Source organism: Pteropus alecto, unplaced genomic scaffold (genome assembly GCF_000325575.1).
Source record: "Pteropus alecto unplaced genomic scaffold, ASM32557v1 scaffold115, whole genome shotgun sequence".
In the NCBI taxonomy this organism is placed as follows: Eukaryota; Metazoa; Chordata; class Mammalia; order Chiroptera; family Pteropodidae; genus Pteropus; species Pteropus alecto.
Genome location: NW_006436814.1, coordinates 1,049,133 through 1,063,992, shown reverse-complemented (window position 1 = coordinate 1,063,992; position 14,860 = coordinate 1,049,133). Strand labels below are relative to the sequence as shown.

At 39.4% G+C, this 14,860-nt stretch overlaps 1 protein-coding gene and 1 long non-coding RNA gene across 4 annotated transcripts in view; both read left to right on the top strand.

Annotated features, from left to right (window-relative positions):
• Positions 1–14,860, top strand: part of AKT3 (AKT serine/threonine kinase 3) — a 261,729-nt gene that overhangs the window by 32,528 nt on the left and 214,341 nt on the right. The window lies entirely within an intron of this gene.
• LOC112481717 overlaps positions 13,025–14,860 on the top strand; it is a 49,210-nt gene continuing 47,374 nt past the window's right edge. The window contains exon 1 of the long non-coding RNA XR_003047006.1: positions 13,025–13,135. This is a non-coding gene — a long non-coding RNA (uncharacterized LOC112481717). The remainder of the gene's footprint in view (positions 13,136–14,860) is intronic.

The window sequence follows — 14,860 nt, the reverse complement described above, 5'->3', positions numbered from 1 at the left end:
ACATAAAATCATGAAAATGCTATAATAAAGTTATCTACTTAATGCCATGGCTATACAGAAGAGAGAAGTAGGAATTTATGTTGCTCGGGAGACAGGGTGTGATAGGAATGGCCTCACAGAGGAAGTGGCATTTGAGTCCGTTAGGAAGGTTTTAGATTGAGAATGGAAGAATATTCTAGCCAATAGAAGATTGGCCAAAGTGCCCAGGGATGTGCTGTGTGTGCCATGGTTTTAGATTCTAAGAGTGGTCCTGATGGGGGCGGGGATGATAGAAATAGTTATTCACTCTGGGGTGTGTGTGTGTGCGTGCGTGCGTGTGTGCGTGCGCGCGCACGTGTTTTTTTTTTTACAGAAGAATAACAGTTGAAATTTTAATGTCAGGGACAATTTTTAAGAAAAAGGATGTGGAAAGATGAGCAGTGGACTGAAGAAGGAACCCAAGAAACACTGTAGTAACAATCGAGGAGTAAGAAGACAAGGAGACTTCAGGAAAGTACAAAAGGGATTCGTAAGAAGGAAGAGCGCTCAGAGAGTAATGTTGTTAGGACCAGTGGGCAGGAGATTGTATAAGAGGGTCGTTAATGAAATACAGTAGAGTGAGCGAAGGAAATGAAAACTCAAAAGCCCACTGGATTTGACAGAGGAATGTCGTGGATTCTGTTTCAGTGATTCCGGGGTGGCAGGGTGGAAGCCAGATTTCTGGGGAATAAGAGAGTGATGCTTCAATATCAGGTTAAACCATTTGAAAAATTTAGTAGTGAAAAGTAGAGTAGGAATAGAATGAGGACAACTTGGTCAAGTGCAGCTTTTTGTTAAAGTTAGAGAAAACCTTACACGTACAGGATCTGATTGCAGAGAGGAACAGGCTGCTGGGACAGGAGGTACTGCAGTTGGCAGAGAAAGGGTCAAAGGCTGGGAGGAGATGAGAACTTAGGAGAAAGGGTTAGTCTTGGAAAGGAGGAGAGGCCAGCTTCCAGTGAGTCCAGAGGGAAGGGATCGAGCATGAAAGAAGAGCAGAGAAAGGGAGGATCACTAAGGAAGAGAAGAGGAGAGAAGGGACTTACACACGAGGCTGTCATGTTCTCTGTGAATTTGGGGAGAGCAAAACCATCTTGGTTTTAGACTTCCTCTTCTATTCCCGTATCTCAGGAGCACAAATGGATGCGGTCCCTTCCCAGGCAGCATAATCTGTAGTTGGAGGGCGGCATGGCGGAAGGCTAAAGGCCAGGGAGTGGACATGTGATCTTCTCTACCATTAGAAAAGGTGTATTATAAAGGACATACTGAACACCAAATACTCCAATGTTATTTTAAAATGCAGTTATTAATAACGTAAAGGTTTATAATCACCTTATTTAGGAGTACTAACTATATTACTGGGTTTAATATAAAAATTTATTATATAAGTTTAAACAATATTTTATGTAGATACATTTATTATCGATCTAATTTTTAAATGTTTAAAATTTTGTAGCATAGTATTTTTTTTTTACCGAGGACTTTTCTCTATGAGAATAATTAGTACCCTTAAAATTTTAAGCAACAAGAACCCAACACAAAGCTAAGCAGTGAAGGATAAATTATAGTAAAAGAAGGTATGGATTTATTACATTATGTAAATGAAGAACCCCAGATGGACCGATTTCACGTGTGCCTGAATCTGGGAACCCTGGCGATAATGTCACGCTTTCTATCTTCTGCTCCATTCTGCTGTATCTGCGATGGTCTTATTTTCAAGCTTCTGCTCGGAAGTAGCACGTGGTTCCTGGCAGCCGGAGGGTAACATCGTCATGGCTCACTATCCAAAAGGAAGATACACCCCTTCCCACCAGCCACGTAGTAAATACCAGAGTCGAGTCTGTTCCTCTCATTTTTCCATCCCTACTTATCTCTGCAGCTGGGGCATGGCGTACTCTGGGAGTCTAGAGCCTGGGTTATATGATCATTTCTTAACAGAAGTCACCATGATTGTGAGTTGAAAGGGATTGGCTCACATTTTGGCACATTTCCTTCCAGTCTTACGTATGTACGTGTGCGTGTACATGTCTGTATCTCTTTGTTCTATAGTAAACCAAGTCTAATGAAAGCCTTATGTTGAAATCAAATTCATTATGAAAGAATTAGACTTTGATTGCTTATATAGTGAGCCTTAACAGCTTTTTTAGTTTATGATTTCATAAAGATACTGTAAAAACCTTTCTTTTATAAATAAAGTGTTTTCCATGCTACATATCACAATGTATTTGCCCTTCACAAAAAATGGAGCAGCTGTATATGGGTCTATTTAGGTAGTAGCGAAAACAAAACAACCATATCTCTCTCTCTCTCTCTCTCTCTCTCTCTCTCTCTCTCTCTCTCGCTTGCTCTCGCTTGCTCTCGCTCACACACACATACACACACAGCAACCTGTGTTTCTAGTGGGATTATGAAAGCAGGATGATGGAAGAGAAAGTGAAACTGGCATTGGAGTCAGATAGATCTGGACTTTTAAGATTGTTCAGAGAATTCAAGAAAATATTATAGAGTCCTTCATAGATACAGTGCTAGGCGTGTAGTAGATGCTTGATAAGAGATAGCTATTAGAATTCTTCTTGGTAAGCATTGATCTTTGTGGTTTTGGAGAGAACTATATGTGAATCTAGTAGAAGTCCTGGGCTTAATCTTAACTCTTTTAGTAACCAACTGTGTGTGACCAGTACCTAAAACTGGCATCACTGGGCTGGTACCTAAAACTGGCATCACTGGGCCGGTAAAATAGATAGGTGGATTATTGATCTTGTTTAGCTCAAAATTTCTAATATTTTTAATAGAGTCATTTGGGTTATAGAAAAATAAAAAAGGAACCTTGGTATACTGTAAAGAAAATTAGTGATCTTAGTGTTGGTGTTAGATTTGGGTTTGAATTCCAGATCATCTACTCACCAGCTGTGCGAACTTGGACAAATTGCTAAACCTTGTCTTTTCATGTAAAGAATGGCAGTAATAATAATACTTGCTATAAAATATAAGGATTTATGCTCATAAAACTTCACTTTGATTAATATCCATAATGTTCTTTTCTCCAGAATTTGATACTTGGAATTATTTTTATTACATGAATATTTATTTCTTGCATCATTTCTTTTCCGATGAAGTCTAGCTAGGAGGATTACTGTAAATTACAGGTGTGTCGGTACAAATGTAACTTTTGTCACAGCTGAATGATGGCTGTGACATGCTTCCCTTTGAGACTGTATAGTGTAGAGAGTTCATGTGGACCTTTTCATAGTAGTAAGCTCAGTAGTGGATTGTGTTGGAATATGCCTGATAAAAGGTGAATTACGTCAGCAAAAAAGAGGTGTACAAACTTATAAAAAAAAAAAAAATCCCCACCAGGCTTTTGGAAATAAACCGTGGACTTAGGATCTGCCGAGATTCCCACAGTCAAGCCAGATATCACGTAAGATTATCGTGAAGATCAAAGGAAATAATGTGTGTGAGCGTTTTAGCATGGTATTTTCCATATACATCAGCTAGCAATAGTTATTTTTCTCCTCTAGAAGTATTTTTTCTCATGAACACCAAGGTATATTTAGTCAAGAGGAAATCCAATGGAAAATCCAGTGCAGTTTTTAGCCACGGATTCTACTGGGCCCTTATGTCAACCTCTCCCCCAAAACAAACAAACAAACAAACAAACAAAACACTCTCAGAAAAACTGAACAAGCTCAACCACATTCCCAAACTAGAATTTCATTTTCTTTCTGATCTTGCTTTGGTTGTTGAAACTGTTTTTCATGAGATTTTTTTCAGTATTCATTCATTCATTCATTCATTCATTCAACAAATACTTTAGTTCTCATGATGGGCTCAGTACTATACTAACAAAAAGAGCAATGAACATAGATAGGTACATACTTTGTATTCAAAATAAGCCAGGGGCTCTTTAATTTCCTTTCATAGTAACATTGTAGTTACAAAATAATATTATTTGAAGCTATAAGGTTAATTATAGCACTTCAGTATGCCAGTGACTTTGGGGTAGGGTAGATGGTAAAGAAACTTGTTTAAATTTAAGTTGGGTCCCTGGCCATGCCACCCTGAACAAGCCCGATCCTGTTTCATCTCAGAAGCTAAGCAGGGTTGGTTGGGCCTGGTTAGTACTTGGATGGGAGACCACCTAGGAAGACCAGGTGCTGTAGGCGTAAAAAAAAAAAAAAAATTAAAAAAAATAAATAAATAAGGGATTGTAAGCTGACAAAGTCTTTGCAATCTGTGAGGTCAACCAAGAGTTGCCTTGCTTAGAAACCATTAAAAATAAATAAATAAATAAATAAATTTAAGTTGGTGTTTCTGAAACTTTTTTGACCAAGTCAACCCTTGTCCTCCCCCACTGAACCCACTTTTAGAAAAATAGTACATGAGCAGGTTTCTCTGACTGGAAGTGAACAATATTGAGTTAACTAGATGATACTTGTAGGGCAGAAATGGTTGCGTATCAACAGTATTTTATAGTTCATCCTACGCTGATTGGATGACTGTTCCCGTTACGCCTGTTGTGCCAGTGTGATTAATAGTCTCTTCTTTAAGTCTCAGAAGTGCCCTGATTTGGATGGTAAATTATATGGTCCCCTAAGAGCTGAAACCTTCGGATCACTTATTATGCTCCAGGCAGCATTCTAAGCCCGTGATATATATTAACTCAGTCCTCACAACAATCTCGTAAGGTCGTTACTGTTTTATCTTTTTATTTTACTGATGAGTCAGCTGACGCACAGAGAGGGTAAGTGTTAAGACAGCACAACTAGTAAGTAACGGGTCCGGATCCACATGCGGGCACCTCCGGCCCTAGGGGTTTGCGCCTCGCGCTCTGCGGCTGTGGCGTGGGGAGGCTGCTCGCGGGGAGAAGGGCGAGGGGAGAGCTTGGAGAAGACTGACATCTAAAGCAAGGAAAGGGGACGGAAACTTGGAAACAAGGCAGCGGGCAAGAGCCGAAAAGACCGAAGTTTAAGTTGTGCAAAGTGGAGTTCGGTGATTTTGATTTTTTTCTCTAATTGGAGGACAGAGATAGTAAACAAATAATTCAATAAACGGGATCATTTCACGTAACAGTAAGTGCTGCAGAGAAAGGAGACCATGGTATGTACTAGAGTTGCCCTGGCTGGGGGGAGGGCTGCCTCTGCGTGGGCTGATCTTGGCAGGGGTTTTTAAAAGGGTCACTTGTTTTTTAAACCTTTCTTTTAAAAATTATTTTAAAAAATTGTGGTAAAATGTACATCAGACAACATTTACCATTTTAACCATTTTCAAACGTACAAAGCAGTAGCATTAAGAACTCTTATTCACACTGCTGTGCAATCGTCACCACCACCCACCTGCAGAAATTTTCATTTTGCAGAAGTGAACCTCTGTCTCCATTAAACAGTAACTCCCATTCCCTTCTGAAGGAAAGTACAATAGAAGACAGATTGCTATACTTTTTTGAAATAAAAGAACAGATGGACGGGCCGTAACAGTTAGCAGAGAGGAAAGGTCACAGTACCTCCAAGAAGTCCAGCACTGTGTCTGGAAGCTCCCAAGAAGCTCAGCTGGGAGGCTCCGGGCTCCAAAGGAATGCAAGGGTCAGAAGTGGAGCTGAAAACGAGGGTTGGTGGGGAAATCTGTGTGTTTACAGGTGGGATGCTCAGGGCCTCTTCCTCTGTGCCCCTGTACGTGGGTCGCTCCACCACCAACCTCTGGCCTCTGGAGACTAAGGTGTATTCTTCATAAAATTAAGGAAGTGCCAGCATTCTGAAACCAGGGGCAGTGGGTGGCCGATTGATTTAAAACAAGATTAATGGAAATCTACATCTGAACTGTGGACTCAAGTTGTTTCCTCTACTCTCCTTCCTGGACTCTTCAGTCAGTCCTGTCTTGCTGGTCTGCAGAACATTGAAATGTCTTCAGATACTGCTGATAGGCTCGCCACCAGAGCACCCTAAGTAAATTTACCAGTTGACAAGCCCTGTTCCTCCATACATCTTTTAATCAGTTCTTTTCAGAACCTCATTCTTGACTGCGAACTAACAATCCAGAACCATTGGGCATTTGGGGAAAGCCTCCAGAAAAAGGAGGTCAAGATAAGCAAACAAATAAAGAGGTGGGCGAGAGAATGATGGGAGTATTGAGAGGGATCAAAAGAAAACCTAATAGTAATATCAGAGAAGTCACATATTTGTCTCCCCACTAAAATGATAGCGAAAACTAAAGCATAAATCCCTGAGGGTAAAGAGAGTTGGAGAGATGACAGCAGATAGAAGATTTCAGCTAAATAATTGGATGCTGAGAACCTGACCCATGAGTGGTAACTGATTTGGTAGAGTGGACAAAGCGAGAAACTTAGTCCTATGGTACGGGTAGTTGTGCAATCAAAATTCGGTCTTCCTTTCTTTATGATGGGCTTTGCTTTATTTTTACTGTTCTTATTTTTTGAGTAGTATACGCTCTCCCAATCGAAGCTGTTAATAGGCTCTCCACCAGTGGAGAAATCAGAATTATTAAAATGCAGTGTTTTCTTATGTTTCCCTATGTGGTCATCCTTTACATCCCCCTCCTCGTTGTTTGAGAGTCAGTATTTCATGGAAGTGGATAGTTAATGCTTTTCTGGGTTGTAGTGACAGTGGATTTGAAAAGGATGCTGCAAAGAAAAAACAAATAATATTAACTTAAGAATGTGCTCTAAATTTTGTTTGTAAAGTAGTTAAAAATTTGGTACTTCTTTTTGCATTAACATAATAAATTATTATTAGATTCCCAGACTAAACTTGAAAAGACTTCTTTTCATCATCAATTAAATGGGAATTGGTGAGTTCTCTGGGAGACCTAACTGCTATGTGTAATATTTTCCTATGAAAAAATACTTAAAAAATTTTTTTTGTAATAAAATGGCTACATGGATTTAGAGTTAGACTTGAATTCAAATTCTGTCTCTGCCACTTTTCTGCTATGTAATCTTGGGTAAATTATTTAATATTACTGTATCTCAGTAAAATGAGATTAATATCTAACTCAGAGGGTAGTTGTGATGATTAAGTGAAATTAAAATAGGAAAAGCTCTCAGTCTGTCTGGCTCCTCGATAAATGTTAGTTGTCTTTACTTTCACCTTTCTGTGCTATGTAATAAGAGGGAACATTGGTTTTCTAGGACTTAAGGGAAGGTCAGTTCAATTGAAGGTATGTAGTATCTTTGAATTTTGCCTTATGTATAATGCATGTGTTCCTTGTTTGATATACTTGCTCAGTGCTGTAGAAAGAACACAGGAATGGAACTTGGTGGATCCAGAGTCTACTTAGCTTCCTTTTCTACTATTAACTAGATGAATGGTGTTGTTCATGTTCCTTGCCAACTTTGGGTCTCATTCCTGATTTGCAAAGTGAAAGTGTTTTATTACAAGATGAGTTCTAAAAGTTTGTTCTGCTCTAAATTTTATGCTCCTGGGATCTGTGAAGCTGAAGATATCTTTTTTTGACCTGGGTTTTATGAGGTGTTGAGGTTTGGGATCCATTTGTTGTTGTGAACTCAGTTTAATGTGTTTGGAGGACTTAAGGTGATCGGACGTTACTAGACGAATAGTTGATATTTGGCTTTTTCATTGGAAAATAGTCCTAGCTATGAAAGCTGTTTTGGAGTGGAAATATACTAGGAGTGGCCATTACTTTTCTTCCTACGGAGATAACGATTACTTTCAAAGGCACGTGGATTTTACTGCTGCTCCCATGACCCTTTTCCTCCCAGCAGTTGTGGACCTTCTTATTCCGATGATGATTTGGAGCGTGTGTGCGTTTTAAATCATGTTTAATGTTTGTTGTGCTGATCTCAGCTGAATTGTCACTACCAAAGGAATCCCCTGACCCCAGGCTAGATCATGTTATTTGTTTACGTGGTATTTTTCCTTTTCATGGTCTAGAGAGTATATATGTCTGATTTCTTAGTCTCTTTCTTCCCAGCTGGACTGAAAGCTCTTCAGGGCAGTGACAGAATCTCTTTGGCTGACTTTCATCTATAATGTCTGGCGCATAGTTGACATTCAGGATATATTTTTTGAATAAATGAATAAATTAAAATTGTTTCCCAACAGATATTAAATGAGTAGCAGTATAATGGTAAATAAATGCTCAAAATACTTATTAGAACTAATGATTGTAGCCTTTGCTATTACCAAACAATGAATTTAAAAGGGAAGAATAATCAAGGTGGTTGTATAAATGACTTTTATTATTGTTTGTGCAAGAACAGTGAACAGTCCCTAGTACAGGAAGCAACTTTTAAAAACTGCTGGCAGAACCAAGAAGTCAGACTGTCCTTGACCCTTAGATCAAATGCTTTGGAGCCTGAGTTTCCTTAAATCTTCTTCAGTTTGGAATAAACATTTTGACACAATGAAAGATTTATTCTATAATTTTTTGGTCTTCATAAACAAAGAGCTTAACTAAATTTGCTAAAACAGAAACCAGAAACTTTCTAATTTTTACTAGTTCCATTTTTAAAAAAAGTTCATTTCCTTTCAAGTGCATAACACTTTAAAATGAGCTCAGCTGTATTAGTAGATAAACATGTTGATTCATTTGGCCCGGAGCTACTGAGTGAAGCGTGGAGGGGCACAGTTTGTTCTTTCTCCCACCCAGTGGCAGAATGTTTTTCTTCCTCTCCTCCCTGTTGAGGGAGAGGACTGGAATAAGTGACTCCCCTTTTTTAGGTTCACTTGAATTGTTTTAAAGGGAAGGGGAAAAGATTTCTTCATCATTTTCTTTTCCTTTTTCTTATTTAATTCTTATTTATATAAAGCATATGCTTCTTACCCAGTGCTCATACTGGAATGGGTATGTAACTGACGGTCGTATATAACTTCACAGGTTTTACAAAGCCATTTTACTTAATGCTCTGTTTTGCGTAATGAGCATGTTATGAGTCAGCGGTGTCTTCAAATACGTTTCACTTTGAGGATGGACTTGATTTTGTATGCTATATGCAGTGGCGTTGGGATAATAGATATACTCACGGTGACTTATGATAGAGATTTCATGAAGTATATGAAGAACTTTTATAAGGAATAGTTTTTAGGAAATGACCAAAAATATGTGGCTTTTACTATTACATAAACCCTTTAAGTAATTGTTCAGCGTATATTGTTTGCCGTGTTTCATACCATGTTATGTATCGGGAATGTGCAAAGATTAATAAAGAATTCTCTCTGCCCTCACGTAGCCTCCCATCTGTGTCCCATTTCCCAAAGCGCACATCATTAGTAGGTAGGCGATCCCCCCAAATAGATTTCTGTCTTTGGATAAGTTTTGGAAATAACTGGACTGAACAGAATAGAAGGTTTCTTATGTGTAGTGTTCTCAAAAGTGTACATTGTGGAATTTGAAAAAGGAAATATACTTTGTAAGATTGTCCAAAATTCTTTGACACAGTTTTTTTCTCATGAAACTTATAGTGTGGGATCTGGGGGTGCGGGGAGCATGAGCGAGAGAGAGGACGTGGCACGTGCGGGAAGAGTGATGAGTGGGTCCTGGAATAGTCTTCGGGCGGCGTTGGACGAATGTAACTTTTTTGTCTAGCCCATACCTCTGAATGCTGTCTCACAGGTCTAGCATTTGCTCTGCAGAATCTGTTTATGCTGCTTAATCTTTCATAGAGTTGGATGAGGGGCTAGATCTTTTGATTGAATCAGTAAATTGGAAATGGAGATTAGTAATTAATATGAAAAATGGTGCCTGTTATCTCAAATTCATCCTGTCTCGAAGCAGACTAACCATTTCTTCCAACGCAGTTATATCCCCTAGCTTTTCTGTTCGATAGACCACAGTAAGGCACCTATATCATGTTTACGCCCCTTCCAGGCTCTTAGACATGAGACCCCTGAGTCATTGACTTTTTGCTTTGTCTTACCCTCCATAGCTCCTGGAACCAGGTACTGCCTAATTTTTCCTTAACATTCATCAGTTTTTTTCCCTCATTCCCACTGCTGTCATCTAGCTTAGTTTCACATGAAGTAAGTGATCAGTAAATATTTGTCAAATGATGGAATCTGGACTCCTGTAGTACCCTCCAGTGACAGATGTGCTTGTAGGCACTGCCTATTCCTTTCAGTCCTGTACCGCTTCTGTTTACATTCACTGTGTGATTTATGCAGAATCTGCTCAGAGCCCTCAGTAGCTCACTGTTGCATAGGAAAACGGCCCAAATGTCGTCCGGCACCAGTCTATCATCTGTTTGAGCCTACACCTCACTACTTATTGATTTATACCGTATGCTTTTTCCACTGACACCACTGCTCACTGTTTCCTACAAAGTTCTTACTTTTACAGTTTCTGTCTGGTAGAATGTATTGTTCCTTATGCTTGGAATTGCTTCTCCGCCCCCTCCCCCCCCACATATTCAAGTAGTAAGCCCATAAACAAAACCCACATTAAATGCTGATACCTCTATGTTCTCTGTAGCTGAGATTGCTGTGGTTTTTCTCTGAACATATAACTTTTCTCTGTACATATAACTTTGTACTACTCTTTTGGTGCTGTTCATATATATCATAATAGATATTAACACACCTGGATTACAGTCTCTAAACGTTAAGTTTCTTGAGGCAATATGGTACAGAGTTTGTCTGCTGAAACAGATAAACCTCCAAGTCTCAGTGGATTAACATAACTGGAATTTTGTTTCTTGAGCAGTAAAGTCCAGAACATGTACAGTATTCCTGATGGGTAGGCGCCTTCTATCTTGTGGCTTCACCATCTTCAGCAAATGATTCGACGTGTGCTCATCTGTGTGAAACACGAAGGGGAAGGAACGTGGAAAGGTCACTGGTGGGTGTTTTTAGTGGGCCAAGCCTGAAAATGGCGTTCATTTCTCATATTTCATTAGCTGGACCTCAGTCAGATGGCCAGACGTGACTGCAGGACGTCTGGGGAACGTCCCAGGAGAAGAGGTGTTTGTGAACACATGACAGTTTGTCACAGTGCTCAAAAGCTTGGGTTCTGACAGATAAATCTGGATTTTAATTCTGGCTGTATCACTTGCCAGCTGTATGATTTTGGACAAGTTGCCGATCTATTCATTTGTGAGAGTCAACTAATAATGCAGGTAAAGTACTTGGCATATAGTAATTAATAAATTTTGGCTGTCATCATTCTCCATGACATATCTTGTACCTTTATGGCATAGGTGCTTATTAAATAAATGTTAAATAAATTTAAACATGGCTAGTTTAGGTATTTCTTGTGTTACAACTCCTTTTCCTTAGTTAATTACCTGTGATGAGAACTATCAAAGGATCTGTCTATTCCAGAACTTACAAACAATACCATAATAAGTTATATTATTTTGCCAAATTAAGTCTTTCATAGACATACATTGAAAAGAAAGATAAATAGCGAAATCTCCCAGGAGGTATAGTAAAAGAAAGAGTTAGAAAATAGGAGAGAAAAAACTAGGAAAATTAGAAGACTGGTCCAGGAGTTTCCAAAACCAGAATCTCAGACTTCCAGAAAGAAATCGGAAGAAATGGGGGTAAAAGTCATTAATAAAGTAAATCAAGAAAATATTTTTGAACTGAAGGACATGTTCTTTTTTTTTCAGAGTGAAAGGGCCCATCAAAAACTCTGTGCAGTAGTTGATGATAGTCCCACAGTAAGGCACCTATCATGAAACTTAAGACCTAGACCCCCATGTAAAGGATCAGCAATCAGTGCCTTTACACCGCTCATTGATAGTAAAAGCAGGAAGACAATGGAGCAGCAGTGCCTTTAAAATTCCGAAGAAAAATGATATCTAAACTAGTTTAAACTACTAATCAAGTTTGAAGGTAAAATAAAGCTATTTCCAGAGAGACGGTGTCTGAAAACATTCACCTCTCACAAATCTTCAGGAAGCTAAGGAATGTACATAGAAGCGAGAGTGTATCAAGAAAGGGGAGGGCCTGAGAGAGAGGGAAGAGGGGTGCAGACCCAGCAGAGGGCGAAAGGAACACTCAGGGTGGTGGCTGTGCCTCTGGCCCAGGGTAACCAGTCCAAACTGGAGCAGGACAGAAGACGGGAAGAGATTTCAAGAAGACGAAATTGATAGAAATCTGATGTGAATGAATATATTCAAAGAGATTTGTCAGACTTAGAGAATCTATAGTTAATTGGGGATAAATACATAGCAGATAAATATATAGGCAATGAAATAAATGAGACACCAGACATTTATTAATTCTAAGGACAAAATGTTATGCAGGAAAAAAGCAATTATTTACTGCTTGGCTTAGCTCTGAATATCCTATGTAGTCATAATGATTTCAGTGTTAAATGTTGACCTAACCGAAGTATTGAGATAGTGGGGGTGCGATGTGTGGAGGGTGGCAGGACTAGGAAACACAGCTAAAGCTTACACTTTGCCAATAGGCAATCACTAGATAAATGTCTGCAACTGACCATTTAAGAAGCAATGGTATAAACATCATCACATCACTTAGAGAGATGGAAGTAAATTTCAAAACAACTAAAGAAAGTTTGTTTTGTGAAAGGAAATGTCGGACAGAGGGCTGGGTACTAGTTTTCCATAACAAACCTGGTAGACCTAGTTTATTTTAAAAACGTACGGATGCGCAACATTTATTTCTGAAACTAGATTTTGGAGAATCCATTAACTTAAGCGGACTTTTTTCTAGATCAGAATATTCTCAGTCGTTTTAGCTTCTTAGTTAAATATTATCCTGGGTTAATGTTCCTGTAGTGCATAATCGGATTCGAGGCATGTAAATCACCTTGTCGTTGTCTTCACTTGCTTAGCTTCACAGACGTTACTCGCGAGTGAGGCGATGGCAGTTCTTCACATCACCCACTAACCTGGGACCAGCGTGTCCGCGTTTAGCCTGCTCCTGCAATGCGCTCATTCCGTGTCTCTTCTCGTGTATTATGCTCTTCTGTGCGTGTTGCATTACACTGTGTTCTCGAATCAATTCTCATGTGCCCCCCCCCTTTATTTTTTGCTTTCCTTGATTTCCCTTCCTTTGCAGCTTCTGTTCCCTTACGTTTCAGCAGCAAGGATGCTTGGCACGGTGAGAAGCCGCTGGGCTCCTTCGGCCCCCTCTCCCCAGCGCGTGGATGGAAGGGCAGAGCGGGGGATCTGTGGGTGAGTTACCAGCGCTGAGGAATGCTGTCGCTCTCCAGCGTTTCTGGTTCGGCAGCTTCTAATCATTATTACCATCTCTACTTCCAGTGCTTTTAATAACTGTCGGGTTCATGATTGACTGAGTTACTTATCTGTTAGATTCGGAGTTCTTAATTGTATGTAAAAATGAACTTACTAGTTCAATTTGGCTTATTTAAGCAGAAGAGAGATTTATTAAGGATATGGGAGGTCTCGGAATTGATGGGAGGGCCAGGCTGGGAGGATTGGGGCTGCACAGCTGGGAGCAGTGCTGCCATTCCTAAAATAGCTGTAGAAAAACACTCAGTAACTGAGTGTCCCGCTTGTGAAGCTTGTCCTTCTTTATGACAGTAATATCGCTGTTATACTCTCTAATGATAAACTTGTAAGTTGAGAAATTATTACTTTTCTTTTCAAGTGGCAATCATTGTGGGGTGAATGGTGGGATGACTGGATTTGTATATCCCAGGATTTCAAATCCAAAGATGGGGGAAGAGGAAACGTGAATTTTCAGGAGATGAAGCATAATTTGGCCTTTGAGCAGAGTTAGAGGACAGCCTTAGGTCAATGCATTTCTCAGTGTGTTCTGGTTAAAATAGAATTCAGATCCTTTGATTAAAACCCTCCACTGTTTTTTTGGTCTCATATAGAAGAAAAAATCTAAACTTCTACCCATAATCTTTAAGGCTCAGGATGCTTTGGGTGGAGATGGATTTACCGTGAAGCTAATGAAAGCTTGTGGCTTCTGCTCGCGGAGGCCTCCTCCTGGGCTGCACCTGCGTCGGTTTAGGCCTCTGTCATTCTCCACTTTGCCTTCTCCCTGTCACCTGTCCCGTCCTTTCAGGTTATGCGGGAGTGGACACAGGCAGTTTCGGAACCCTAAGGAGAGAGGTGTGAGAATCGTTTATGTCATTTGCAGTCACGTTCACGTATAGTTTAGTCACAGAGAGCCCGCCCGATGTAAGAATGCCTCCTAGCCGCATCCTCATATGAAATGCAGGGCTAGAGGCCCAGGGGTGGTATGAACTTGGACTGTGCCACTCAGCCAGCTCTGGAAGAATGTGGGTAATGGGGAAGAAACCAAGACTGACCATTTGCAAGTTTGTTGAACATTTTTCTAATCTTATACCTCATATGTGAAAGAAACGTAAAAGAGGCTTTCACAGATTCAATATTTTGAGATATTTATATAACATTACCGATAGCTGTGAAGCTGAAAGAAACTTTTCTATTAGTAGTAAAAAATAAATTATCACTCTTTATTCAAGGTAACAGACTGAACTATTCTCTAATCTCTATAGAAAGTGATATTACAAAATCGTTGCCATATGAAGAAGCAATCAAGTAGTACAGTCAATATATATAGGAAAATTATTATAAAAGTGTGCCAAAGGGTTAATTATTAAAAATATTATGTTATTATTTAGGTTTTTTTGATGTGGTTGACGACTTTTAAAAATTTCTAATTTGTTTCTTTTTTCATACTAAATAAATACTCAATTTAGGACCGAATTTTGTTTTCATAATTTTGTATTTCTTTTCTTAAGAGAGCCCTACCCCAAATCATGTAAGTTTCAGGCTCCATCAAAACCTGGATTTATCCCTGGATTTCTTGTCTATCTCTTTAACCTCATCTCATATATTCATTCTCTCAGACATATTTATCTTTTTTTATTCTTCAAATGGATTACGTTCTCGTGTCAGGCC